The following is a 20,494-nucleotide window of genomic DNA, read 5'->3' as shown; positions in this document are numbered from 1 at the left end:
CACCACCACAACCATGTCCGCGTCCCTTACTAGATGTTTTCCTCAGTTACCGTTCACCACAATAAGAAAAAAATTATTTGGCCCAATGTATTGAATTCAAATTCATGCCTTTTTTTACAGGCACCTAACACTATCTGGCTATCTATTTAGGTACCGTATTACACTAATACAGGCACAGCAGTAACGACAGATTTAGCTGAATATAAATTGTAGACCTAGTATTTAGGCGCTGGATGACAGGTATACGTTTACGGACAGAATTAGACTTGGAGATGCACGGTAGCGTGTGAAGTTATTGAGGATGACCCTATCAGCACCTTCAATCTAATATACCCTTTTATGGATAGATTTAAACTTGGCCTGCTACAGCAGAAACCACTGATTTAGGGAATTGCTAAGTTGGGAATTGTATTTCAACCCAGAAAAAATATATCCTTTGCCAGACAGCAGACAGTATTACAATTGGCTAGCCACAGCTGAAACACCAGATTTAGGGTACTGCTATTTTGGCAATTGTATTTCACCCCTCAATAAAATAGCAAGCACAGCCAAGCCCCTGATGTAGGATATAGCAAAAAAAAAAACACTATTGATGGTTAAATGTACTTGGTGGCAGCTTGTGCCGCCGATAACCCCAGAAAAAAGTGACTGAAAAATGCTCTGGGCAGCCTAAAAACAATGAGCAATTAAATAGCAGAGGTTGAATGATTCACAGCTGTAGATCGATCACTTCATTAAATGTTTTTGAAGAGTAAATCACTGCCTAATCTGGCCCTAACAGCAGCAGCTGCATCCTATCCCTACACTGATCAGAGCAGAGTGACGTGCGGCGCTATGTGACTCCAGCTTAAATAGAGGCTGGGTCACATGATGCACTGGCCAATCACAGCCATGCCAATAGTAGGCATGGCTGTGATGGCCTCTTGGGGCAAGTAGTTTGACGCTTGTTGATTGGCTGCTTTGCAGCCTTTCAAAAAGCGCCAAGAAAGCGCCGAACACTGAACCCGAATCCGGACTTTTACGAAAATGTTTGGGTTCGGGTCCATGTATACAGTTCGGGTTCGCTCATCCCTACTCACTAGTAGAATCTCAGCTTTGCGCAGTGGCAGTATCATAGCCCATGAGGTTTATCCGAGGCGTGATTATTGCTAGTTGAAAACTTTTCCCAATACCCCGCCATGATGACTTGAAATACAGTCAGCATTGGCAATTTTTGATAGTCTCTGAGGAGACTGGATTATGCTGTGAAAACTAGAGAACTTGCTTGAGAAGCCTACCTATGTAATTTATCCCTGTCATTATGTATGACTACTTTATGGTATTTTTGTCCATTTGGGTGTTGAATTTCCCGTTGCATTGTTATAGGCATCCCAACGTCTCTACCAACTATACTATCAGCGCGTTAAATGGTTATAAGGGTGCACTCACAGGTGGCATCTTTAGACTCCGGGTTTTGCCCTCAGATCTGCCAAGAACTTGCTGCTGATAGGGTGTCATGGCCAGAGAGGGTGATTACAAGCTCAAAAGTTCACGTAAATCCAGCTCAATAATTTGCCTTAGAAAGCGACGTCGTCTATATATCATCTCCGTGACTTCAACAGCAGATTGATACAGGTTTTACTGAGCTATAATTACCTGCTTTTTACAAAACTTCATACAGAGGTTCATATAAGATCTGGAAAAAGTGGTGCTGGAGGGCTAGAACCACTATGCTGCCCAACATGTTCTGACAGGTCAGTCACAGTTTGTATATCAAACTGGGGGCAGTGTTCTGTTCTAGATCTCGAACCCCTATTATTAATTGACATGCTCCTCAGCTGATTTCCTGGTGCTATCACCAGAAAGTCACTGGTAATGTAATCCCCTAATATATATGTGAAAGTTCCCTTTATAATTCTAGGAAGCAGGTACTAGTGCACGGTATGGTAAAAGGTGAAGCTATAAAAAGAAGGGAAACGCAGTCGGTCAGAAAGTCATGACTTCAATCACTCTGCAGAAAGCCTGGATAGCTCAGTCGGTAGGCTTTTAATCTGAGGGTCCAGGGTTCAAGTCCCTGTTCGGGCGTTAGCTTTTAGGATAAGAAATCAAACACGTTAAAAAAAAAAAAAACTCCAATACGATATTGCCATGAAAGTTAGGTATATGACGCAAAGGATCAAAAGTGAAGAGAAAAATGAAGACTGCAAAAGTGACTAGGAAACTAGGTTGCCTCGACCCACTCGGAGTACACCACAAAAGATCATTTAGGAGCTAAATACTTGCCCCTTTGACCATTTTTCTTATGGGATTATTTACAAAGAACCGATTACATCTTACAGATGATATGTACAATGATAACAATAGAGATGAATTTTTTAGATAGATAGAGGGTGGTGGGCCTAACCTGACTTAGGCAGTGGTGTCGCTAGAAGTAGGTACCACTGGCTCCCCAGGGAATGGCGACATTTAACTGTATCCATATCTACACTGTTTAGGGGCCGTTATGTATGTGGCGCTATTACTGTCAGGGGCACTATTTCCTTCTCATAATTAGTTTTGGCCACACTATGTGTGGCACTACCCACCGTGTGGTTCTAGTATTTTCAGGAAGGCTATCTAGGGAAACTACTGACACAGAGCTAAAGTGGACAAAAGAGTCAGTATTTTATGTCAATCTTCAGCTCCCTATAGCCCGGGGCAACAGCCCACCCACAATGTATGCATGGACTATTAGCATATCCATTCCCAGAATTCCCAGCTCTGCATTTACTGACTGCTGGGTGTCTCCACAGGTTTAATCACTACACTGTGTTAGCTCTTCTATGCCTCACTAGTAGAATCTCAGCTTTGCGCAGTGGCAGTATCATAGCCCATGAGGTTTATCCGAGGCGTGATTATTGCTAGTTGAAAACTTTTCCCAATACCCCGCCATGATGACTTGAAATACAGTTAGCATTGACAATTTTTGATAGTCTCTGAGGAGACTGGATTATGCTGCAAAAACTAGAGAACTTGCTTGAGAAGCCTACCTAAGTAATTTATGCCTGTCATTGTGTATGACTACTTTATGGTATTTTTGTCCATTTGGGTGTCGAATTTCCTGTTGCATTGTTATAGGCATCCTAACGTCTCTACCAACTATACTATCAGCGAGTTAAATGGTTATAAGGGTGCACTCACAGGTGGCATCTTTAGACTCTGGGTTTTGCCCTCAGATCTGCCAAGAACTTGCTGCTGATAGGGTGTCATGGCCAGAGAGGGTGATTACAAGCTCAAAAGTTCAAGTAAATCCATCTCAATAATTTGCCTTAGAAAGCGACGTCTTCTATACAGTATATCGTCTCCGTGACTTCAACAGTAGAGACGTCGCGAACACAAAATTTTCCGTTCGCGGACAGCGAACGCAAATTTTCGCAAATGTTCGCGAACGGGTGAACCGGGCGAACCGCCATTGACTTCAATGGGCAGGCGAATTTTAAAACCCACAGGGACTCTTTCTGGCCACAATAGTGATGGAAAAGTTGTTTCAAGGGGACTAACACCTGGACTGTGGCATGCCGGAGGGGGATCCATGGCAATACTCCCATGGAAAATTACATAGTTGACGCAGAGTTGGATTTTAATCCATAAAGGGCATAAATCACCTAACAATCCTAATTTTTTTTGAACAACGTGGTTTAAAACATCCAGTGTGTGTATACGATCAGGTATGATGTTGTATCGATCAGGTAGTGTAAGGTTTACGCCCGCTTCACAGACATTGACAGACCAAACTCCCCTTTTAATGCACCGCAAACAACCGCAAACAGTCCATTTGCCCAACCGCAAACTTTCCATTTAAAAAAACGCTGGCTCCCTCCCCTTTGTTTGAATCCACACCACGGTCACTGCGTCTGCGCCGTGCAATTTACTGTCACACCCGATATGGGTGGTATTTTCTGTAGTACTATTCTCATCAGTTTAATCCCTGTTACGTGACGTCCCCAATCTGGGGTCTATTTATTAAATAGATTTTTCGAACAGGGAGATGGTTAAAAAAACGCTGGCTCCCTCCCCTTTGTTTGAATCCACGCCACGGTCACTGCGTCTGCGTCGTGCAATTTACTATCACACCCGATATGAGTGGTATTTTCTGTAGTACTATTCTCATCAGTTTAATCCCTGTTACGTCCCATTTCAGGGATTGCCTTTTGTGAAAAAAAATTTAGGCCGGGTACCTTCGACTGCCTTCACAGTGACAGACCAAACTCTGATACACCAAACTGAATTGATTTTAGGAACCGGGAGATGGAAAAAGCAGCTTGGTCGGTCCTCTTACTCCCAAGTTGGGGCACTGCGCGTGCACGGAGCAATGTGCTGTGACACCCTATATGAGTGGTGTCTTAACTAGTACTATTCCTAACAGTTTAATCCCTGTTACGTCCCCTATCCGGGGATGTGTGTCGAATTGATTAATCATTGTCGAATAAACGACATCCTGAAATAATTTTGTTCTGAGCTCTGTACTTGCTTTGTATTGGAATTGAAGGGGATTTTTTAAATTGTCTGCATTATTTCTAATAAACTATTAAGAGACTTTATTATGATTTTTTTATTTTATGTATTAAAAACCCATACAAATAAAAAAAAAAGTCTGATCATAATGAAGCAACGGCCTTATCTGGGGTGTGGCAACACTGCCAACACACTCATAGAGGTGATGATCGCTTCATTGTGATACGCAAGCCCCTTCACCACAACAAGGTACCGATCACGAAGGGGAATTGACACATGTATGTGCGTTTTTTTTGTTTTTTCAGCCACAGTGCAGCACTAGAGGCCAGAAAAATTAGGCATGTACACATGCCTGAAAAATTAGGTATTGTTGCAGCCGCTGCTACAGAAAATTGATGTTTTCCAGGCAGAAAGGTGACTAAAACATTGCGGCTTGAACCCTAGTTGGTGGCGGAGAATTCACGAAAGTCATCCGGTATGCAGACATTAAATATAGCAGCGTGGGGACGATTTTGAGGCTAAGGCATGTCATCAGGCGTTTTGTTAGTCAAACGTATCCCCCACTGTCAGTCCCTTTGGGATCCATGCCTCATTCATCTTAATGAAGGTGAGGTAATCAACACTTTTTTGACCGAGGCGACTTCTTTTGTCAGTGACAATGCCTCCTGCTGCACTGAAGGTCCTTTCTGACAGGACACTTGAAGCGGGGCAGGCCAGAAGTTCTATCGCAAACTGGGATAGTTCAGGCCACAGGTCAAGCCTGCACACCCAGTAGTCAAGGGGTTCATCGCTCCTCAGAGTGTTGATATCTGCAGTTAAGGCGAGGTAGTCTGCTACCTGTTGGTCGAGTCGTTCTCTAAGGCTGGATCCTGAAGGGCTGTGGCGATGTGTAGGACTGAAAAAGCTCTGCATGTCCTCCATCAACAACACATCTGTAAAGCGTCCTGTCCTTGCCGCCGTGGTCATGGTAGGAGGAGGATTACTTTCCCCTCTTCTCCTGTTAGATTCCCGTTGTGCTGTGACATCCCCTTTATAAGCTGTGTAAAGCATATGTTTTAGCTTGGTTTTGAACTGCAGCATCCTTTCTGACTTCCGGTAATTTGGTAACATTTCTGCCACTTTTTGCTTATACCGGGGGTCTAGTAGCGTGGCCACCCAGTACAGGTCGTTCTCCTTAATCCTTTTTATACGAGGGTCCCTCAACAGACATGACAGCATGAAAGACCCCATTTGCACAAGGTTGGATGCCGAGCTACTCATTTCCCGTTCCTCCTCCTCACTGATGTCATTGACGGTCTGTTCTTCCCCCCAGCCACGTACAACACCACGGGTCCCAGATAGGTGACAACAACGAGCACCCTAGGATGCCTGCTGTGGTTGATCTTCCTCCTCCTCAAAGCCACATTCCTCCTCTGACTCCTCTTCCTCATACTCCTCTTGCAGCGTTGCCGCAGGTCCGGCAAGCGATGATGACATGGCTGTTTCTGGTGGTGATGGTGACCACAACTCTTCCTCTTCATGCTCATCTACAGCCTGATCCAGCACTCTTCGCAGGGCACGCTCCAGGAAGAAAACAAATGGGATGAGGTCGCTGATGTTGCCTTCAGTGCGACTGACTAGGTTTGTTCAAAAGGACGCATGAGCCTACAGGCATTGCGCATGAGCGTCCAGTAACGTGGCAAAAAAATTCCCAGCTCCGCAGAGGCTGTCCTAGCCCCCCAGTCATACAAATACCCGTTGATGGCTTTTTCTTGTTGGAGCAGGCGGTCAAATATTAGGAGTGTTGAATTCCAACGTGTCGGGCTGTCGCAAATCAAGCGCCTCACTGGCATGTTGTTTCAGCGCTGAATGTCTGAAAAGTGAGCCATGGCCGTGTAGGAACGCCTGAAATGGCCACACACCTTCCTGGCCTGCTTGAGGACGTCCTGTATGCCTGGGTACTTAGACACAAAGCGTTGTACGATGAGATTCAACACATGTGCCATGCACGGCACATGTGACAACTTGCCCAAATTCAATGCCGCCAACAAATTGCTTCCATTGTCACACACCACTTTGCCGATCTCCAGTTGGTGCGGGGTCAGCCACTGATCCACCTGTGCGTTCAGGGCGGACAGGAGTGCTGGTCCGGTGTGGCTCTCTGCTTTCAGGCAAGTCAACCCCAAGACAGCGTGACACTGTCGTATCCGGGATGTGGAATAGCCCCTGGGGAGCTGGGGGTATTCAGTTGATGTGCAGCCAGACGCCGCAGCAGAAGAGGACTCAGCCGAGGAGGTTATGGAAGTGGATGGAGTAGGAGGAGTAGAGGAGGTGGCAGTAGGCCTGCCTGCAAGTCGTGGCGGTGTCACCAGCTCCGCTGCAGAGCCACGCATTCCATGCAGCCGTCAGCAGGTTGACCCAATGCGCAGTGTAGGTGATATACCTGCCCAGACCAGGTATCAGTGGTCAGATGGACCCTTGCCCCAACACTGTATGCCAGAGATGCCATGACTACCTTTTTAATCACTGAGTAGAGGTTTGGGATTGCCTTATTTGAAAAAAAAATTGTCCGGGTACCTTCCACTGTGGTGTCCCAATAGCGACAATTTTTTTGAAGGCCTCAGACTCCACCAGCTGGTATGGTAAAAGCTGGCGGGCTAAGAGTTCCGTCAAGCCAGCTGTCAGACGTCGGGTAAGGGGGTGACTCTGTGACATTGGCTTCTTATGCTCAAACATTTCCTTTACAGACACCTGACTTTGGGCAGATGAGATGGAACTGCTGAAGGTGAGAGGTGGAGTGGCGGGTGGTTGAGAGGGGGCAAGGAGAACAGCAGTGGTTGACGTGGCTGAAGGTTCTGGACCAGGAGGAGGATGATGGCTTTGAGCTTGTGTGCTGTTTCTACTCGTCATTATGTGTTGATCCCATAGGCGTTTGTGATGTGCGATCATGTGCCTTCGCAAAGCAGTTGTACCTAGGTGGGTGTTGGATTTCCCACGACTCAGTTTCTTTTGGCACAGGTTGCAAATGGCATCACTGTTGTCAGAGGCAGACACACAAAAAAAATGCCACACTGCTGAGCTTTGCAATGATGGCATTCTGGTGGTGGCAACAGCATGCGTTGATTGGCGTGCTGTCTGGCTGACCCCGGGTGCCGATACATGCTGTCTGACTGTGCCACTAGCTCCTTGCGACGACCTCCCCCTGCTTCCAACTCGTCTCTTTCCTTCTCTCTGTCTCCCCTTCTGAACTTCCCCCTCTTCTTCTTCTCTTCGAGCAGGCACCCACGTGGCATCCACGGACACATCGTCATCATCAACCACTTCACTTGTATCTGACACCTCAGCAAAGGAAGCAGCAGCGGGTACAACATCATCATCACACTGTATGTCCATGTGTGTAATGCTGCCTGACTGAGACATATCCCTGTTATCTACATCCCCTGGCAATAATGGTTGCGCATCACTAATTTCATCCAACTGATGTGTAAATAACTCCTCTGAGGGATCAAGTGAATCGGCTGTGGTGGCTGTGGTGGTAGTGGTGGTGGTGGCGGCGGGCGGGAGAGTAGTGACCAAAGCTGAACTGGAGGAGGATGGTGCGTCAAGGTTCTTAGCGGAAGCTGTTGAAGATTGGGTGTCCTGTGTAAGCCAGTCAACTATTTTCTCAGAATTTTTTGGGTTCAGGGTATGTGGCCTCTGAACACTGGGCATTATTCCAGGGCTAGTGTAAATAACAGCACCACGACCACGACGGCCCCTGCGGGGTGGCCTGCCTCTGCCTGACATATTTTTTTTAGATAAGTGGTTTATGCGTGCAAGGTACTGTACCACCCTATATAAGTTGTGGGCAGTTAGCACAGTACAGTCTGTGTGGGTCTGACACACACGGGCTTGCAATTTGCAAATGTGATTATATCACAGAAAAATTTTTAATATAATTTTTTTATCTGAAAGGTATTTGAGTGAATTACACCCTGTAATGGTATGAGTGGAGGCCTAGCCACTAGCCAGTGGCCACAATGCAGTCTGTGTTGGCCTGACACACACAGGTTTGCAAATGTGATTATATCACAGAATTTTTTTTAATATAATTTTTTTTATCTGCAAGGTATTTGAGTGAATGACACCCTGTAACGGTATGAGTGAAGGCCTAGCCAGTGGCCACAATACAGTCTGTGTTGGCCTGACACTCACAAGTTTGCAAATGTGATTATTTCACCGAAATTTTTTTAATAGATTTTTTTTTTATCTGCAAGGTATTTGAGTGAATGACACCGTGTAATAGTATGAGTGGAGGCCTAGCCAGTGGCCACAATACAGTCTGTGTGGGCCTAACACACACGGGCTTGCAATTTGCAAATGTGATTATATCACAGAAAAAAAAATCGAGATTTTTTTTTATCTGCAAGGTATTTGAGTGAATGACACCCTGTAACGGTATGAGTGGAGGCTTAGCCACTGGCCACAATACAGTCTGTGTGGGCCTGACACACACGGGTTTGCAAATGTGATTATATCACAGAAAAAATTTTAATATATTTTTTTTTATCTGCAAGGTATTTGAGCGAATGACACCCTGTAACGGTATGAGTGAAGGCCTAGCCAGTGGCCAAAATACAGACTGTGTTGGCCTGACACACACAGGTTTGCAAATGTGATTATTTCACAGAATTTTTTTAAATATAATTTTTTTTTTATCTGCAAGGTATTTGAGTGAATGACACCGTGTAATAGTATGAGTGGAGGCCTAGCCCGTGGCCACAATACAGTCTGTGTGGGCCTGACACACACAGGTTTGCAAATGTAATTTTATCACAGAATTTTTTTTAATAGAATTTTTTTTATCTGCAAGGTATTTGAGTGAATAACACCCTGTAACGGTATGAGTGGAGTCCTAGCCACTAGCCAGTGCCCACAATACAGTCTGTGTGGGTCTGACACACACAGGCTTGCAATTTGCAAATGTGATTATATCACAGAATTTTTTTTTATAGAATTTTTTTTATCTGCAAGGTATTTGAGTGAATAACACCCTGTAACGGTATAAGTGGAGGCCTAGCCACTAGCCAGTGGCCACAATACAGTCTGTGTGGGTCTGACACACACGGGCTTGCAATTTGCAAATGTGATTATATCACAGAAAATGTTTTAATATAATTTTTTTTATCTGAAAGGTATTTGAGTGAATTACACCCTGTAACGGTATGAGTGGAGGCCTAGCCAGTGGCCACAATACAGTCTGTGTTGGCCTGACACACACGGCCTTGCAATTTGCAAATGTGATTATATCCCAGATTTTTTTTTTTATAGAATTGTTTTTTATCTGCAAGGTATTTGAGTTAATGACACCCTGTAACGGTATGAGTGGAGGCCTAGCCACTAGCCAGTGGCCACAAAACAGTCTGTGTGGGTCTGACACCCACAGGCTTGCAATTAGCAAATGTGATTATATCACAGATTTTTTTTAATATAATTTATTTTATCTGCAAGGTATTTGTGTGAATGACACCCAGTAATAGTGTGAGTGGAGGCCTAGCCAGTGGCCACAATACAGTCTGTGTGGGCCTGACACACACGTGCTTGCAATTTGCAAATGTGATTATATCACAGAATTCTTTTTTAATATAATTTTTTTTTATCTGAAAGGTATTTGAGTGAATGACACCCTGTAACGGTATGAGTGGAGGCCTAGCCAGTGGCCACAATACAGTCGGTGTGGGTCTGACACACATGGGCTTGCAATTTTCAAATGTGATTATATCACAGAAAGTTTTTTAATATAATTTTTTTATCTGCAAGGTATTTGAGTGAATGACACCCTGTAACGGTATAAGTGGAGGCCTAGCCACTAGCCAGTGGCCACAATACAATCTGTGTGGGTCTGACACACACGGGCTTGCAATTTGCAAATGTAATTATATCACAGAAAGTTTTTTAATATAATTTTTTTATCTGCAAGGTATTTGAGTGAATGACACCCTGTAACGGTATGAGTGGAGGCCTAGCCACTAGCCAGTGGTCACAATACAGTCTGTGTGGGTCTGACAAACACGGGCTTGCAATTTGCAAATGTGATTATATTACAGAAAATGTTTTAATATAATTTATTTTTATCTGAAAGGTATTTGAGTGAATGACACCCTGTAACGGTATGAGTGGAGGCCTAGCCAGTGGCCACAATACAGTCTGTGTTGGCCTAACACACACGGCCTTGCAATTTGCAAATGTGATTATATCCCCGAATTTTTTTTAATAGAAGTTTTTTTATCTGCAATGTATTTGATTGAATAACACCCTGTAACGGTATGAGTGGAGGCCTAGCCACTAGCCAGTGGCCACAATACAGTCTGTGTGGGTCTGACAAACACGGGCTTGCAATTTGCAAATGTGATTATATTACAGGAAAAAAATTAATATAATTTTTTTTATCTGCAAGGTATTTGAGTGAATGACACCATGTAATAGTATGAGTGAAGGCCTAGCCAGTGGCCACAATACAGTCTGTGTTGGCCTGAAACACACGGGTTTGCAAATGTGATTGTATCACAGAATTTTTTTTTATAGAATTTTTTTTATCTGAAAGGTATTTGAGTGAATGACACCCTGTAACGGTATGAGTGGAGGCCTAGCCAGTGGCCAAAATACAGTCTGTGTTGGCCTGACACACACGGCCTTGCAATTTGCAAATGTGATTGTATCACAGATTTTTTTTTTATCTGCAAGGTATTTGAGTGAATGACACCCTGTAATGGTATGAGTGGAGAACTAGCCAGTGGCCACAATACAGTCTGTGTGGGTCTGACACACACGGGCTTGCAATTTGCAAATGTGATTATATCACAGAAAAAATTTTTATATAATTTTTTTTATCTGCAAGGTATTTGAGTAAATGACACCCTGTAATGGTATGAGTGGAGAACTAGCCAGTGGCCACAATACAGTCTGTGTGGGTCTGACACACACGGGCTTGCAATTTGCAAATGTGATTATATCACAGAAAAATTTTTAATATAATTTTTTTAATCTGAAAGGTATTTTAGTGAATGACACCCTGTAATGGTATGAGTGGAGGCCTAGCCAGTGGCCACAATACAGTCTGTGTTGGCCTGACACACACGGCCTTGCAATTTGCAAATGTGATTATATCACAGATTTTTTTTTAATAGAAGTTTTTTTTATCTGCAAGGTATTTGAGTGAATAACACCCTGTAACGGTATGAGTGGAGGCCTAGCCACTATCCAGTGGCCACAATACAGTCTGTGTGGGTCTGACACACACGGGCTTGCAATTTGCAAATGTGATTATATCACAGAAAGTTTTTTAATAGAATTATTTTTATCTGCAAGGTATTTGAGTGAATAACACCCTGTAACGGTACGAGTGGAGGCCTAGCCACTAGCCAGTGGCCACAATACAGTCTGTGTGGGTCTGACACACACGGGCTTGCAATTTGCAAATGTGATTATATCACAGAAAAAAATTTTATATAATTTTTTTTATCTGCAAGGTATTTGAGTAAATGACACCCTGTAATGGTATGAGTGGAGAACTAGCCAGTGGCCACAATACAGTCTGTGTGGGTCTGACACACACGGGCTTGCAATTTGCAAATGTGATTATATCACAGAAAATGTTTTAATATAATTTTTTTTATCTGAAAGGTATTTGAGTGAATTACACCCTGTAACGGTATGAGTGGAGTCCTAGCCAGTGGCCACAATACAGTCTGTGTTGGCCTGACACACACGGCCTTGCAATTTGCAAATGTGATTATATCCCAGATTTTTTTTTTAATAGAAGTTTTTTTTATCTGCAAGGTATTTGAGTGAATAACACCCTGTAACGGTATGAGTGGAGGCCTAGCCACTAGCCAGTGGCCACAATACAATCTGTGTGGGTCTGACACACACGGGCTTGCAATTTTCAAATGTGATTATATCACAGACATTTTTTTAATAGATTGTTTTTTTATCTGAAAGGTATTTGAGTGAATGACACCCTGTAACGGTATGAGTGGAGAACTAGCCTCTAGCCAGTGGCCACAATACAGTCTGTGTGGGTCTGACACACACGGGCTTGCAATTTGCAAATGTGATTATATCACAGAAAGTTTTTTAATACAATTTTTTTTATCTGAAAGTTATTTGAGTGAATGACACCCTGTAATGGTATGAGTTGAGGCCTAGCCAGTGGTCACAATACAGTCTGTGTTGGCCTGACACACACGGCCTTGCAATTTGCAAATGTGATTATATCACAGAATTTTTTTTAATAGAAGTTTTTTTTATCTGCAAGATATTTGAGTGAATAAAACCCTGTAACGGTATGAGTGGAGGCCTAGCCACTACCCAGTGGCCACAATACAGTCTGTGTGGGTCTGACACACACGAGCTTGCAATTTGCAAATGTAATTATATTACAGAAAAATTTTAATATAATTTTTTTTTTATCTGCAAGGTATTTGAGTGAATGACACCCTGTAATAGTATGAGTGGAGGCCTAGCCAGTGGCCACAATACAGTCTGTGTGGGCCTGACACACACGGGCTTGCAAATGTGATTATGTCACAGAAAAATATTAAATAGATTAATTTTTTTATCTGCGAGGTATTTTCTGTCATACCCTGTATGAATTGTGTGCACGTGCTGTCTGTGACTGAGCCTGCAACCTCTCACACACGGGCAGCCAGGCAACTGCAATATATATATATATATATATATATATATATAAAGAAAGAAAAAAAAGCAGACTGATGTACCAGCCCTGAAAAGGGCTATTTGGGGTGCTGTCAGGACGCTGTCCTTACAGCAGATGAGTCTGTGGACACAGAACAATGCCCTACCTAATGCTTTCCCTATTGAATCAGCAGCAGCAGCACTCTTCCTCCTCTCACTGTGAATGCAGCTTCCGAATGAATCTAAAATGGATGCTGTCCAGGAGGTGGGAGGGTCTGGGAGGGAGGGTCTGCTGCTGATTGGCTAGAATGTGTCTGCTGACTGTGAGATACAGGGTCAAAGTTTACTCAATGATGATGTATAGGGGGCGGACCGAACATCGCATATGTTCGCCCGCCGCGGCGAACTATTCGCCGGCGAACTATTCGGGAAATCACTATTCAACAGCAGATTGATACAGGTTTTACTGAGCTATAATTACCTGCTTTTTACAAAACTTCATACAGAGGTTCATATAAGATCTGGAAAAAGTGGTGCTGGAGGGCTAGAACCACTATGCTGCCCAACATGTTCTGACAGGTCAGTCACAGTTTGTATATCAAACTGGGGGCAGTGTTCTGTTCTAGATCTCGAACCCCTATTTGTAATTGACATGCTCCTCAGCTGATTTCCTGGTGCTATCACCAGAAAGTCACTGGTAATGTAATCCCCTAATACATATGTGAAAGTTCCCTTTATAATTCTAGGAAGCAGGTACTAGTGCACGGTATGGTAAAAGGTGGAACTATAAAAAGAAGGGAAACGCAGTCGGTCAGAAAGTTATGACTTCAATCACTCTGCAGAGAGCCTGGATAGCTCAGTCGGTAGAGCATCAGACTTTTAATCTGAGGGTCCAGGGTTCAAGTCCCTGTTCGGGCGTTAGCTTTTAGGATAAGAAATCAAACACGTTAAACAAAACTCCAACACGTTATTGCCATGAAAGTTAGGCAACTGAGGCAAAGGATCAAAAGTGATGAGAAAAATGAAGACTGCGAAAGTGACTAGGAAACTAGGTTGCATCGACCCACTCGGAGTACACCACAAAAGCTAATTTAGGAGCTAAATACTTGCCCCTTTGTCCATTTTTCTTATGGGATTATTTACAAAGAACCGATTACATCTCACAGATGATATGTACAATGATAACAATGGAGATTAATGTTTTAGATAGATAGAGGGTGGTGGGCCAAACCTGACTTAGGCAGTGGTGTCGCTAGAAGTAGGTACCACTGGCTCCCCAGGGAACGGCGACATTTAACTGTATCCATATCTACACTTTTTAGGGGCCGTTATGTATGTGGCGCTATTACTGTCAGGGGCACTATTTCCTTCTCATAATTTATGGTCAGGGCTAGGACAACGTCGGCGCACGCAGAGACACCTGCCCTGAACATAGTGGCTGAATTGTGCCGGGAGCCACGGCGCGGGTACACCAGTGAAAAAAGGGGGCATACCTGAAGGGAGTTTAGAGAAAAAGGGCGGGAGGGAGGGGCGTGAGGCTCGGGCGCCTGGCTGAGCGGCAGGTAGGGGGGATAAATAGCCAGACGCCCCTCCCACAAATGCAGGCTGTTAACAGCCTTATTATTTATGGTCAGGGCTAGGACAACGTCGGCGCACGCAGAGACACCTGCCCTGAACATAGTGGCTGAATTGTGCCGGGAGCCACGGCGCGGGTACACCAGTGAAAAAAGGGGGCAAAAAACATCAGTTAGGTACAACACTTTTTGCAAACTACAAAGCCAGTGATCGAAAGGCGCGAGAAATCTCTACTCGAGGATTGGGAATATACTTAGTGAAGCAGGAGGGCCGCCACCGCCCCATGGACCGGATGACATGAGCTGGCACCTGATGCCGAGTAACAGCGGAGTCTGCCCCTAGCGACATGAGTGGCCCGAATTTACCCTGGGGTCATAGCCTAGACCCTGGGCGAGGGCACGGATGAAAGATATAAATCGAGGGTGCTGAGAAGCTTGCCTGCGTGTGGCAGGAGCGGGCTATCTGGTGATGAACCTTGGATGAGGCCTAGCAGTTGATGCAGCACCTGAACCGGGCACCAATCGTTCAACGTGGGATAGAATTTACCTCGGAAGGGGGTCCCGTCTGAATGGTTTTTGGTGGAAGGTAGCAGGGGAGTGTAATGGCCCTGGCCCCGTAACAGATGCTGCTTCAGAGGATGGTTATGGCGATTTGAACCCGCCAGAACCTCACCGGGCCGGAGGAATCCATAAAAGGTGAGATACATGGCCGCTTTCAAAATCAGGTTAGTGAAGGGCCCAAAAAGGATTACCATCCAATGACGAAAAAAGATCCCTGAACAATTCACCGGACACAGGTTGCCTATGGCTCACGGACCCCTTCCCCTCCTTTTGAATACCCCGAAGGGTGGCTTTTAGAAAACGAAGACAGAACCTGGGTGATCCAGGAATGCTGACCACCTGGGCGATCCGGGAACGCTGACAACATGAGCGATCCGGGAACGCTGACAACCCGAGCGATCCGGGAACGCTGACAACCCGAGCGATCCGGGAACGCTGACAACCCGAGCGATCCGGGAACGCTGACAACCCGAGCGATCCGGGAACGCTGACAACCCGAGCGATCCGGGAACGCTGACAACCCGAGCGATCCGGGAACGCTGACAACCCGAGCGATCCGGGAACGCTGACAACCTGGGCGAAGCGGGAACGCTGACCACCTGGGCGAAGCGGGAACGCTGACCACCTGGGCGATCCAGGGACGCTGACCACCTGGGCGATCCAGGGACGCTGACATTTAAACGAAGACAGAACCTGGGCGATCCAGGGACGCTGACCACCTGGGCGATCCAGGGACGCTGACCACCTGGGCGATCCAGGGACGCTGACCACCTGGGCGATCCAGGGACGCTGACCACCTGGGCGATCCAGGGACGCTGACCACCTGGGCGATCCAGGGACGCTGACCACCTGGGCGATCCAGGGACGCTGACCACCTGGGCGATCCAGGGACACTGACCACCTGGGCGATCCAGGGACACTGACAACCTGGGCGATCCAGAGACACTGACATTAAAACGTAGACAGAACCTGGGCGATCCAGGGACGCTGACCACCTGGGCGATCCAGGGACACTGACAACCTGGGCGATCCAGAGACACTGACATTTAAACGAAGACAGAACCTGGGCGATCCAGGGACGCTGACCACCTGGGCGATCCAGGGACACTGACAACCTGGGCGATCCAGGGACACTGACAACCTGGGCGATCCAAGGACCCTGACAACCTGGGCGATCCAGGGACACTGACAACCTGGGCGATCCAGGGACGCTGACAACCTGGGCGATCCAGGGACGCTGACAACCTGGGCGATCCAGGGACGCTGACAACCTGGGCGATCCAGGGATACTGACAACCTGGGCGATCCAGGGACCCTGACAACCTGGGCGATCCAAGGACCCTGACAACCTGGGCGATCCAGGGACACTGACAACCTGGGCGATCCAGGGACACTGACAACCTGGGCGATCCAGGGATACTGACAACCTGGGCGATCCAGGGACACTGACAACCTGGGCGATCCAGAGACACTGACATTTAAACGAAGACAGAACCTGGGCGATCCAGGAACGCTGACCACCTGGGCGATCCAGGGACCCTGACCACCTGGGAGATCCAGGGACCCTGACCACCTGGGAGATCCAGGGACCCTGACAACCTGGGCGATCCAGGGACCCTGACAACCTGGGCGATCCAGGGACCCTGACAACCTGGGCGATCCAGGGACCCTGACAACCTGGGCGATCCAGGGACCCTGACAACCTGGGCGATCCAGGGACACTGACAACCTGGGCAATCCAGGGACACTGACAACCTGGGCGATCCAGGGACACTGACAACCTGGGCGATCCAGGGATACTGACAACCTGGGCGATCCAGGGACACTGACAACCTGGGCGATCCAGGGACACTGACATTCAAACGAAGACAGAACCTGGGCGATCCAGGAACGCTGACCACCTGGGCGATCCAGGGACCCTGACCACCTGGGCGATCCAGGGACCCTGACCACCTGGGCGATCCAGGGACCCTGACCACCCGGGAGATCCAGGGACCCTGACAACCCGGGAGATCCAGGGACCCTGACAACCTGGGCGATCCAGGGACCCTGACAACCCGGGCGATCCAGGGACCCTGACAACCTGGGCGATCCAGGGACACTGACAACCTGGGCGGTCCATGAACACTGACAACCTGGGCGATCCAGGGACACTGACAACCTGGGCGATCCAGGGACACTGACAACCTGGGCGATCCAGGGACACTGACAACCTGGGCGATCCAGGGACACTGACAACCTGGGCGATCCAGGGACACTGACAACCTGGGCGATCCAGGGATACTGACAACCTGGGCGATCCAGGGACACTGACAACCTGGGCGATCCAGAGACACTGACATTTAAACGAAGACAGAACCTGGGCGATCCAGGAACGCTGACCACCTGGGCGATCCAGGGACCCTGACCACCCGGGCGATCCAGGGACCCTGACCACCTGGGAGATCCAGGGACCCTGACAACCCGGGAGATCCAGGGACCCTGACAACCCGGGCGATCCAGGGACCCTGACAACCCGGGCGATCCAGGGACACTGACAACCTGGGCGATCCAGGGACACTGACAACCTGGGCGATCCAGGGACACTGACAACCTGGGCGATCCAGGGACACTGACAACCTGGGCGATCCAGGGACCCTGACAACCTGGGCGATCCAAGGACCCTGACAACCTGGGCGATCCAGGGACACTGACAACCTGGGCGATCCAGGGACCCTGACAACCTGGGCGATCCAAGGACCCTGACAACCTGGGCGATCCAGGGACACAGACATTTAAACGAAGACAGAACCTGAGCGATCCAGGGGCGCTGGCCACCTGGGCGATCCAGGGACGCTGAAACAACTGCCCAATCTAAAAGAAGGAACAACCGACATCAGAATAGGTGTAAAACCCTAGAAAAAGGGGACAACACCTGGGCGGTCCATGAACACTGACAACCTGGGCGATCCAGGGACACTGACAACCTGGGCGATCCAGGGACACTGACAACCTGGGCGATCCAGGGACACTGACAACCCGGGCGCACCAGAGACAAGTGATGGAGACGGAAGCAACGTGAAATAAAATTACTAAATTGAACAGTAAAGTAACACCAACTTCACGGCGCCAACTCTGGCAATGTGATGCTGATGCAGAGACGAAGGCGGAGTGTTTTTTTTTTTTTTTTTTTTTCGGAAAAACATAGCTCATTTCTTTCCCAGGAACATTACAACTTGGCCGATCCAGGAGGCACGGGACCCCGGATGATCCGACAGAACACAGAAACCGCTGGTGAAGCCATAAAGTGAAATCTCCAACTACACATAAACCGCACATTCTGGTATTGTGATGCAAATGGCAGGGCTAGGCAGGCTTTCATCCTCTTTTTTTTTTTTTTTTTGACCGGTGTCTTAACGCAAGGAACAGCGCCCCCCTAAAAACAGGAGCACTACCTGCATCACAGGACCAGAACTTGCCAATACCCCCTGTGCAGCAAAACCTTGGAGTGAATAATGAGATAACCGGTAAGTTCCTGAATGGTGCAAGTGAAGCGCGACTGCCAACCTAAATAAGACTCAATTATGATTCCCCAATCGTGTCGGCGTGTGACCGGCAGAACAGTTCAAACCAGATGCCGCTTCCCCTGACATGCGTGCGGATCATGCTGGGGAAGAGCAGCCCCTAACTCGAACCACCAGGGGCCAGAGGCCAGGCGTGAGGCACAGCTAGAGCGGAGCCAGCTGTGCCCCTGATACCTGATAGCCTGGCGAGCGGCAGTCCGGACGTCGGCGGTGCGTGCGCACGGGATAGTGCGTGCGCACGGGATACCGGAAGCAAGGACTCGGGTCGGAAGTAGAAGTATACTGCAGGTATGCGTGAGGCTCGGGCGCCTGGCTGAGCGGCAGGTAGGGGGGATAAATAGCCAGACGCCCCTCCCACAAATGCAGGCTGTTAACAGCCTTATTATTAGTTTTGGGCACACTATGTGTGGCACTACCCACCGTGTGGTTCTAGTATTTTCAGGAAGGCTATCTAGGGAAACTACTGACACAGAGCTAAAGTGGACAAAAGAGTCAGTATTTTAAGTCAATCTTCAGCTCCCTATAGCCTGGGGCAACAGCCCACCCACAATGTATGCATGGACTATTAGCATATCCATTCCCAGAATTCCCAGCTCTGCATTTACTGACTGCTGGGTGTCTCCACAGGTTTAATCACTACACTGTGTTAGCTCTTCTATGCCTCACTAGTAGAATCTCAGCTTTGCGCAGTGGTAGTATCATAGCCCATGAGGTTTATCTGAGGTGTGATTATTGCTGATTGAAAAGCTATTTGTTTATTTGTTGTAATTTTCTGACTCAGGACTAGTTGAAGAGACTCTACTGGTGCTCGGGTTAGAGAGTTCTTACAGGGTCCTCGTTGCGGGCAACCCTGGGGTCTTCGAGTTTGATTGTGGGTTGGCGTGTTTTTGACCTGCAGGATGGCTCAAGGATTGGAAGATACAGTGCGACTTCTTGTTGCGACTGAACATTGGAAGGAGGTTAGTTTGGACCAGATCGTGCATGATGTCTTGAAGAAACTGGATTACCTTAAGGTAGATCAGGTATTGGGGTTACAGGATTTTCCTCGCCAAGGCATTTATGATATTACCTTTGTTTCTGCAAGCTTATGTGAATGTGTATTCATGGATCTGAAGAAGATGAAAGAAGAAGGACAGAATAAAACTTTGAGGAAAGTATCAGTGCAACCGCTTTTTGAGAAGAAAAAAGTGACTGTTATTGTTCATATGTACAACCCCAAGGTACCTGATGAGGTTATGAGTATGTTCTTGGCAAGATATTGTAAAAGGAAGTACTTGGTTAGTTTGAAACCAGATGTTAATATGCCACATGGCGTTAAAAGTATACCCAACACATTTTCTATTGGAGGAGAGAGAGGTTTTTGCTTTTACGACGGTCAGATTAGTTTCTGCAGACAATGTAAAGCATATGGGCATATCCAAGCAAATTGTCCTGTAAATGGTCAGTGTTGCAGAAATTGTGGCCAGACTGGGCATGTCGCTAAAGATTGTAAGATTCCTAAGGCATGTGATGTATGTGGGAGTGGTGGACATTTAGCAAAACAATGCTTTGTCTGGAAGAAAGCAAAGCAAACATATGCTGATATTGTTGGAGGTTCTAAGGTTGAAGAAGCAGGAAGAGAGCTTCCTAATGAAAGCAATCAGGAAAATAAGAGTAATGGAAAGGTTT

General features: G+C 46.9%; 3 non-coding genes and 1 pseudogene across 3 annotated transcripts; all 4 read left to right on the top strand.

The window, feature by feature from the left end:
• The first annotated feature begins 1,091 nt into the window (after window positions 1-1,091).
• On the top strand, window positions 1,092-1,232 carry LOC122929768. The gene has a single exon (XR_006387997.1). It is a non-coding gene; the product is annotated as a U4 spliceosomal RNA (small nuclear RNA).
• A 1,590-nt stretch (window positions 1,233-2,822) lies between these two features.
• Window positions 2,823-2,963, top strand: LOC122929775. The gene has a single exon (XR_006388003.1). It is a non-coding gene; the product is annotated as a U4 spliceosomal RNA (small nuclear RNA).
• An 11,010-nt stretch (window positions 2,964-13,973) lies between these two features.
• On the top strand, window positions 13,974-14,046 carry TRNAK-UUU. The gene has a single exon. It is a non-coding gene; the product is annotated as a tRNA-Lys (tRNA).
• Window positions 14,047-19,504: 5,458 nt separating this feature from the next.
• Window positions 19,505-19,616, top strand: LOC122929791 (annotated as a pseudogene).
• Window positions 19,617-20,494: the final 878 nt, after the last annotated feature.

The sequence above is a fragment of the Bufo gargarizans genome, chromosome 2 (assembly GCF_014858855.1).
Source record: "Bufo gargarizans isolate SCDJY-AF-19 chromosome 2, ASM1485885v1, whole genome shotgun sequence".
In the NCBI taxonomy this organism is placed as follows: domain Eukaryota; kingdom Metazoa; phylum Chordata; class Amphibia; order Anura; family Bufonidae; genus Bufo; species Bufo gargarizans.
The sequence above is the reverse complement of the archived record's forward strand: the minus strand, read 5'-3'. Positions and strand labels throughout refer to the sequence as shown.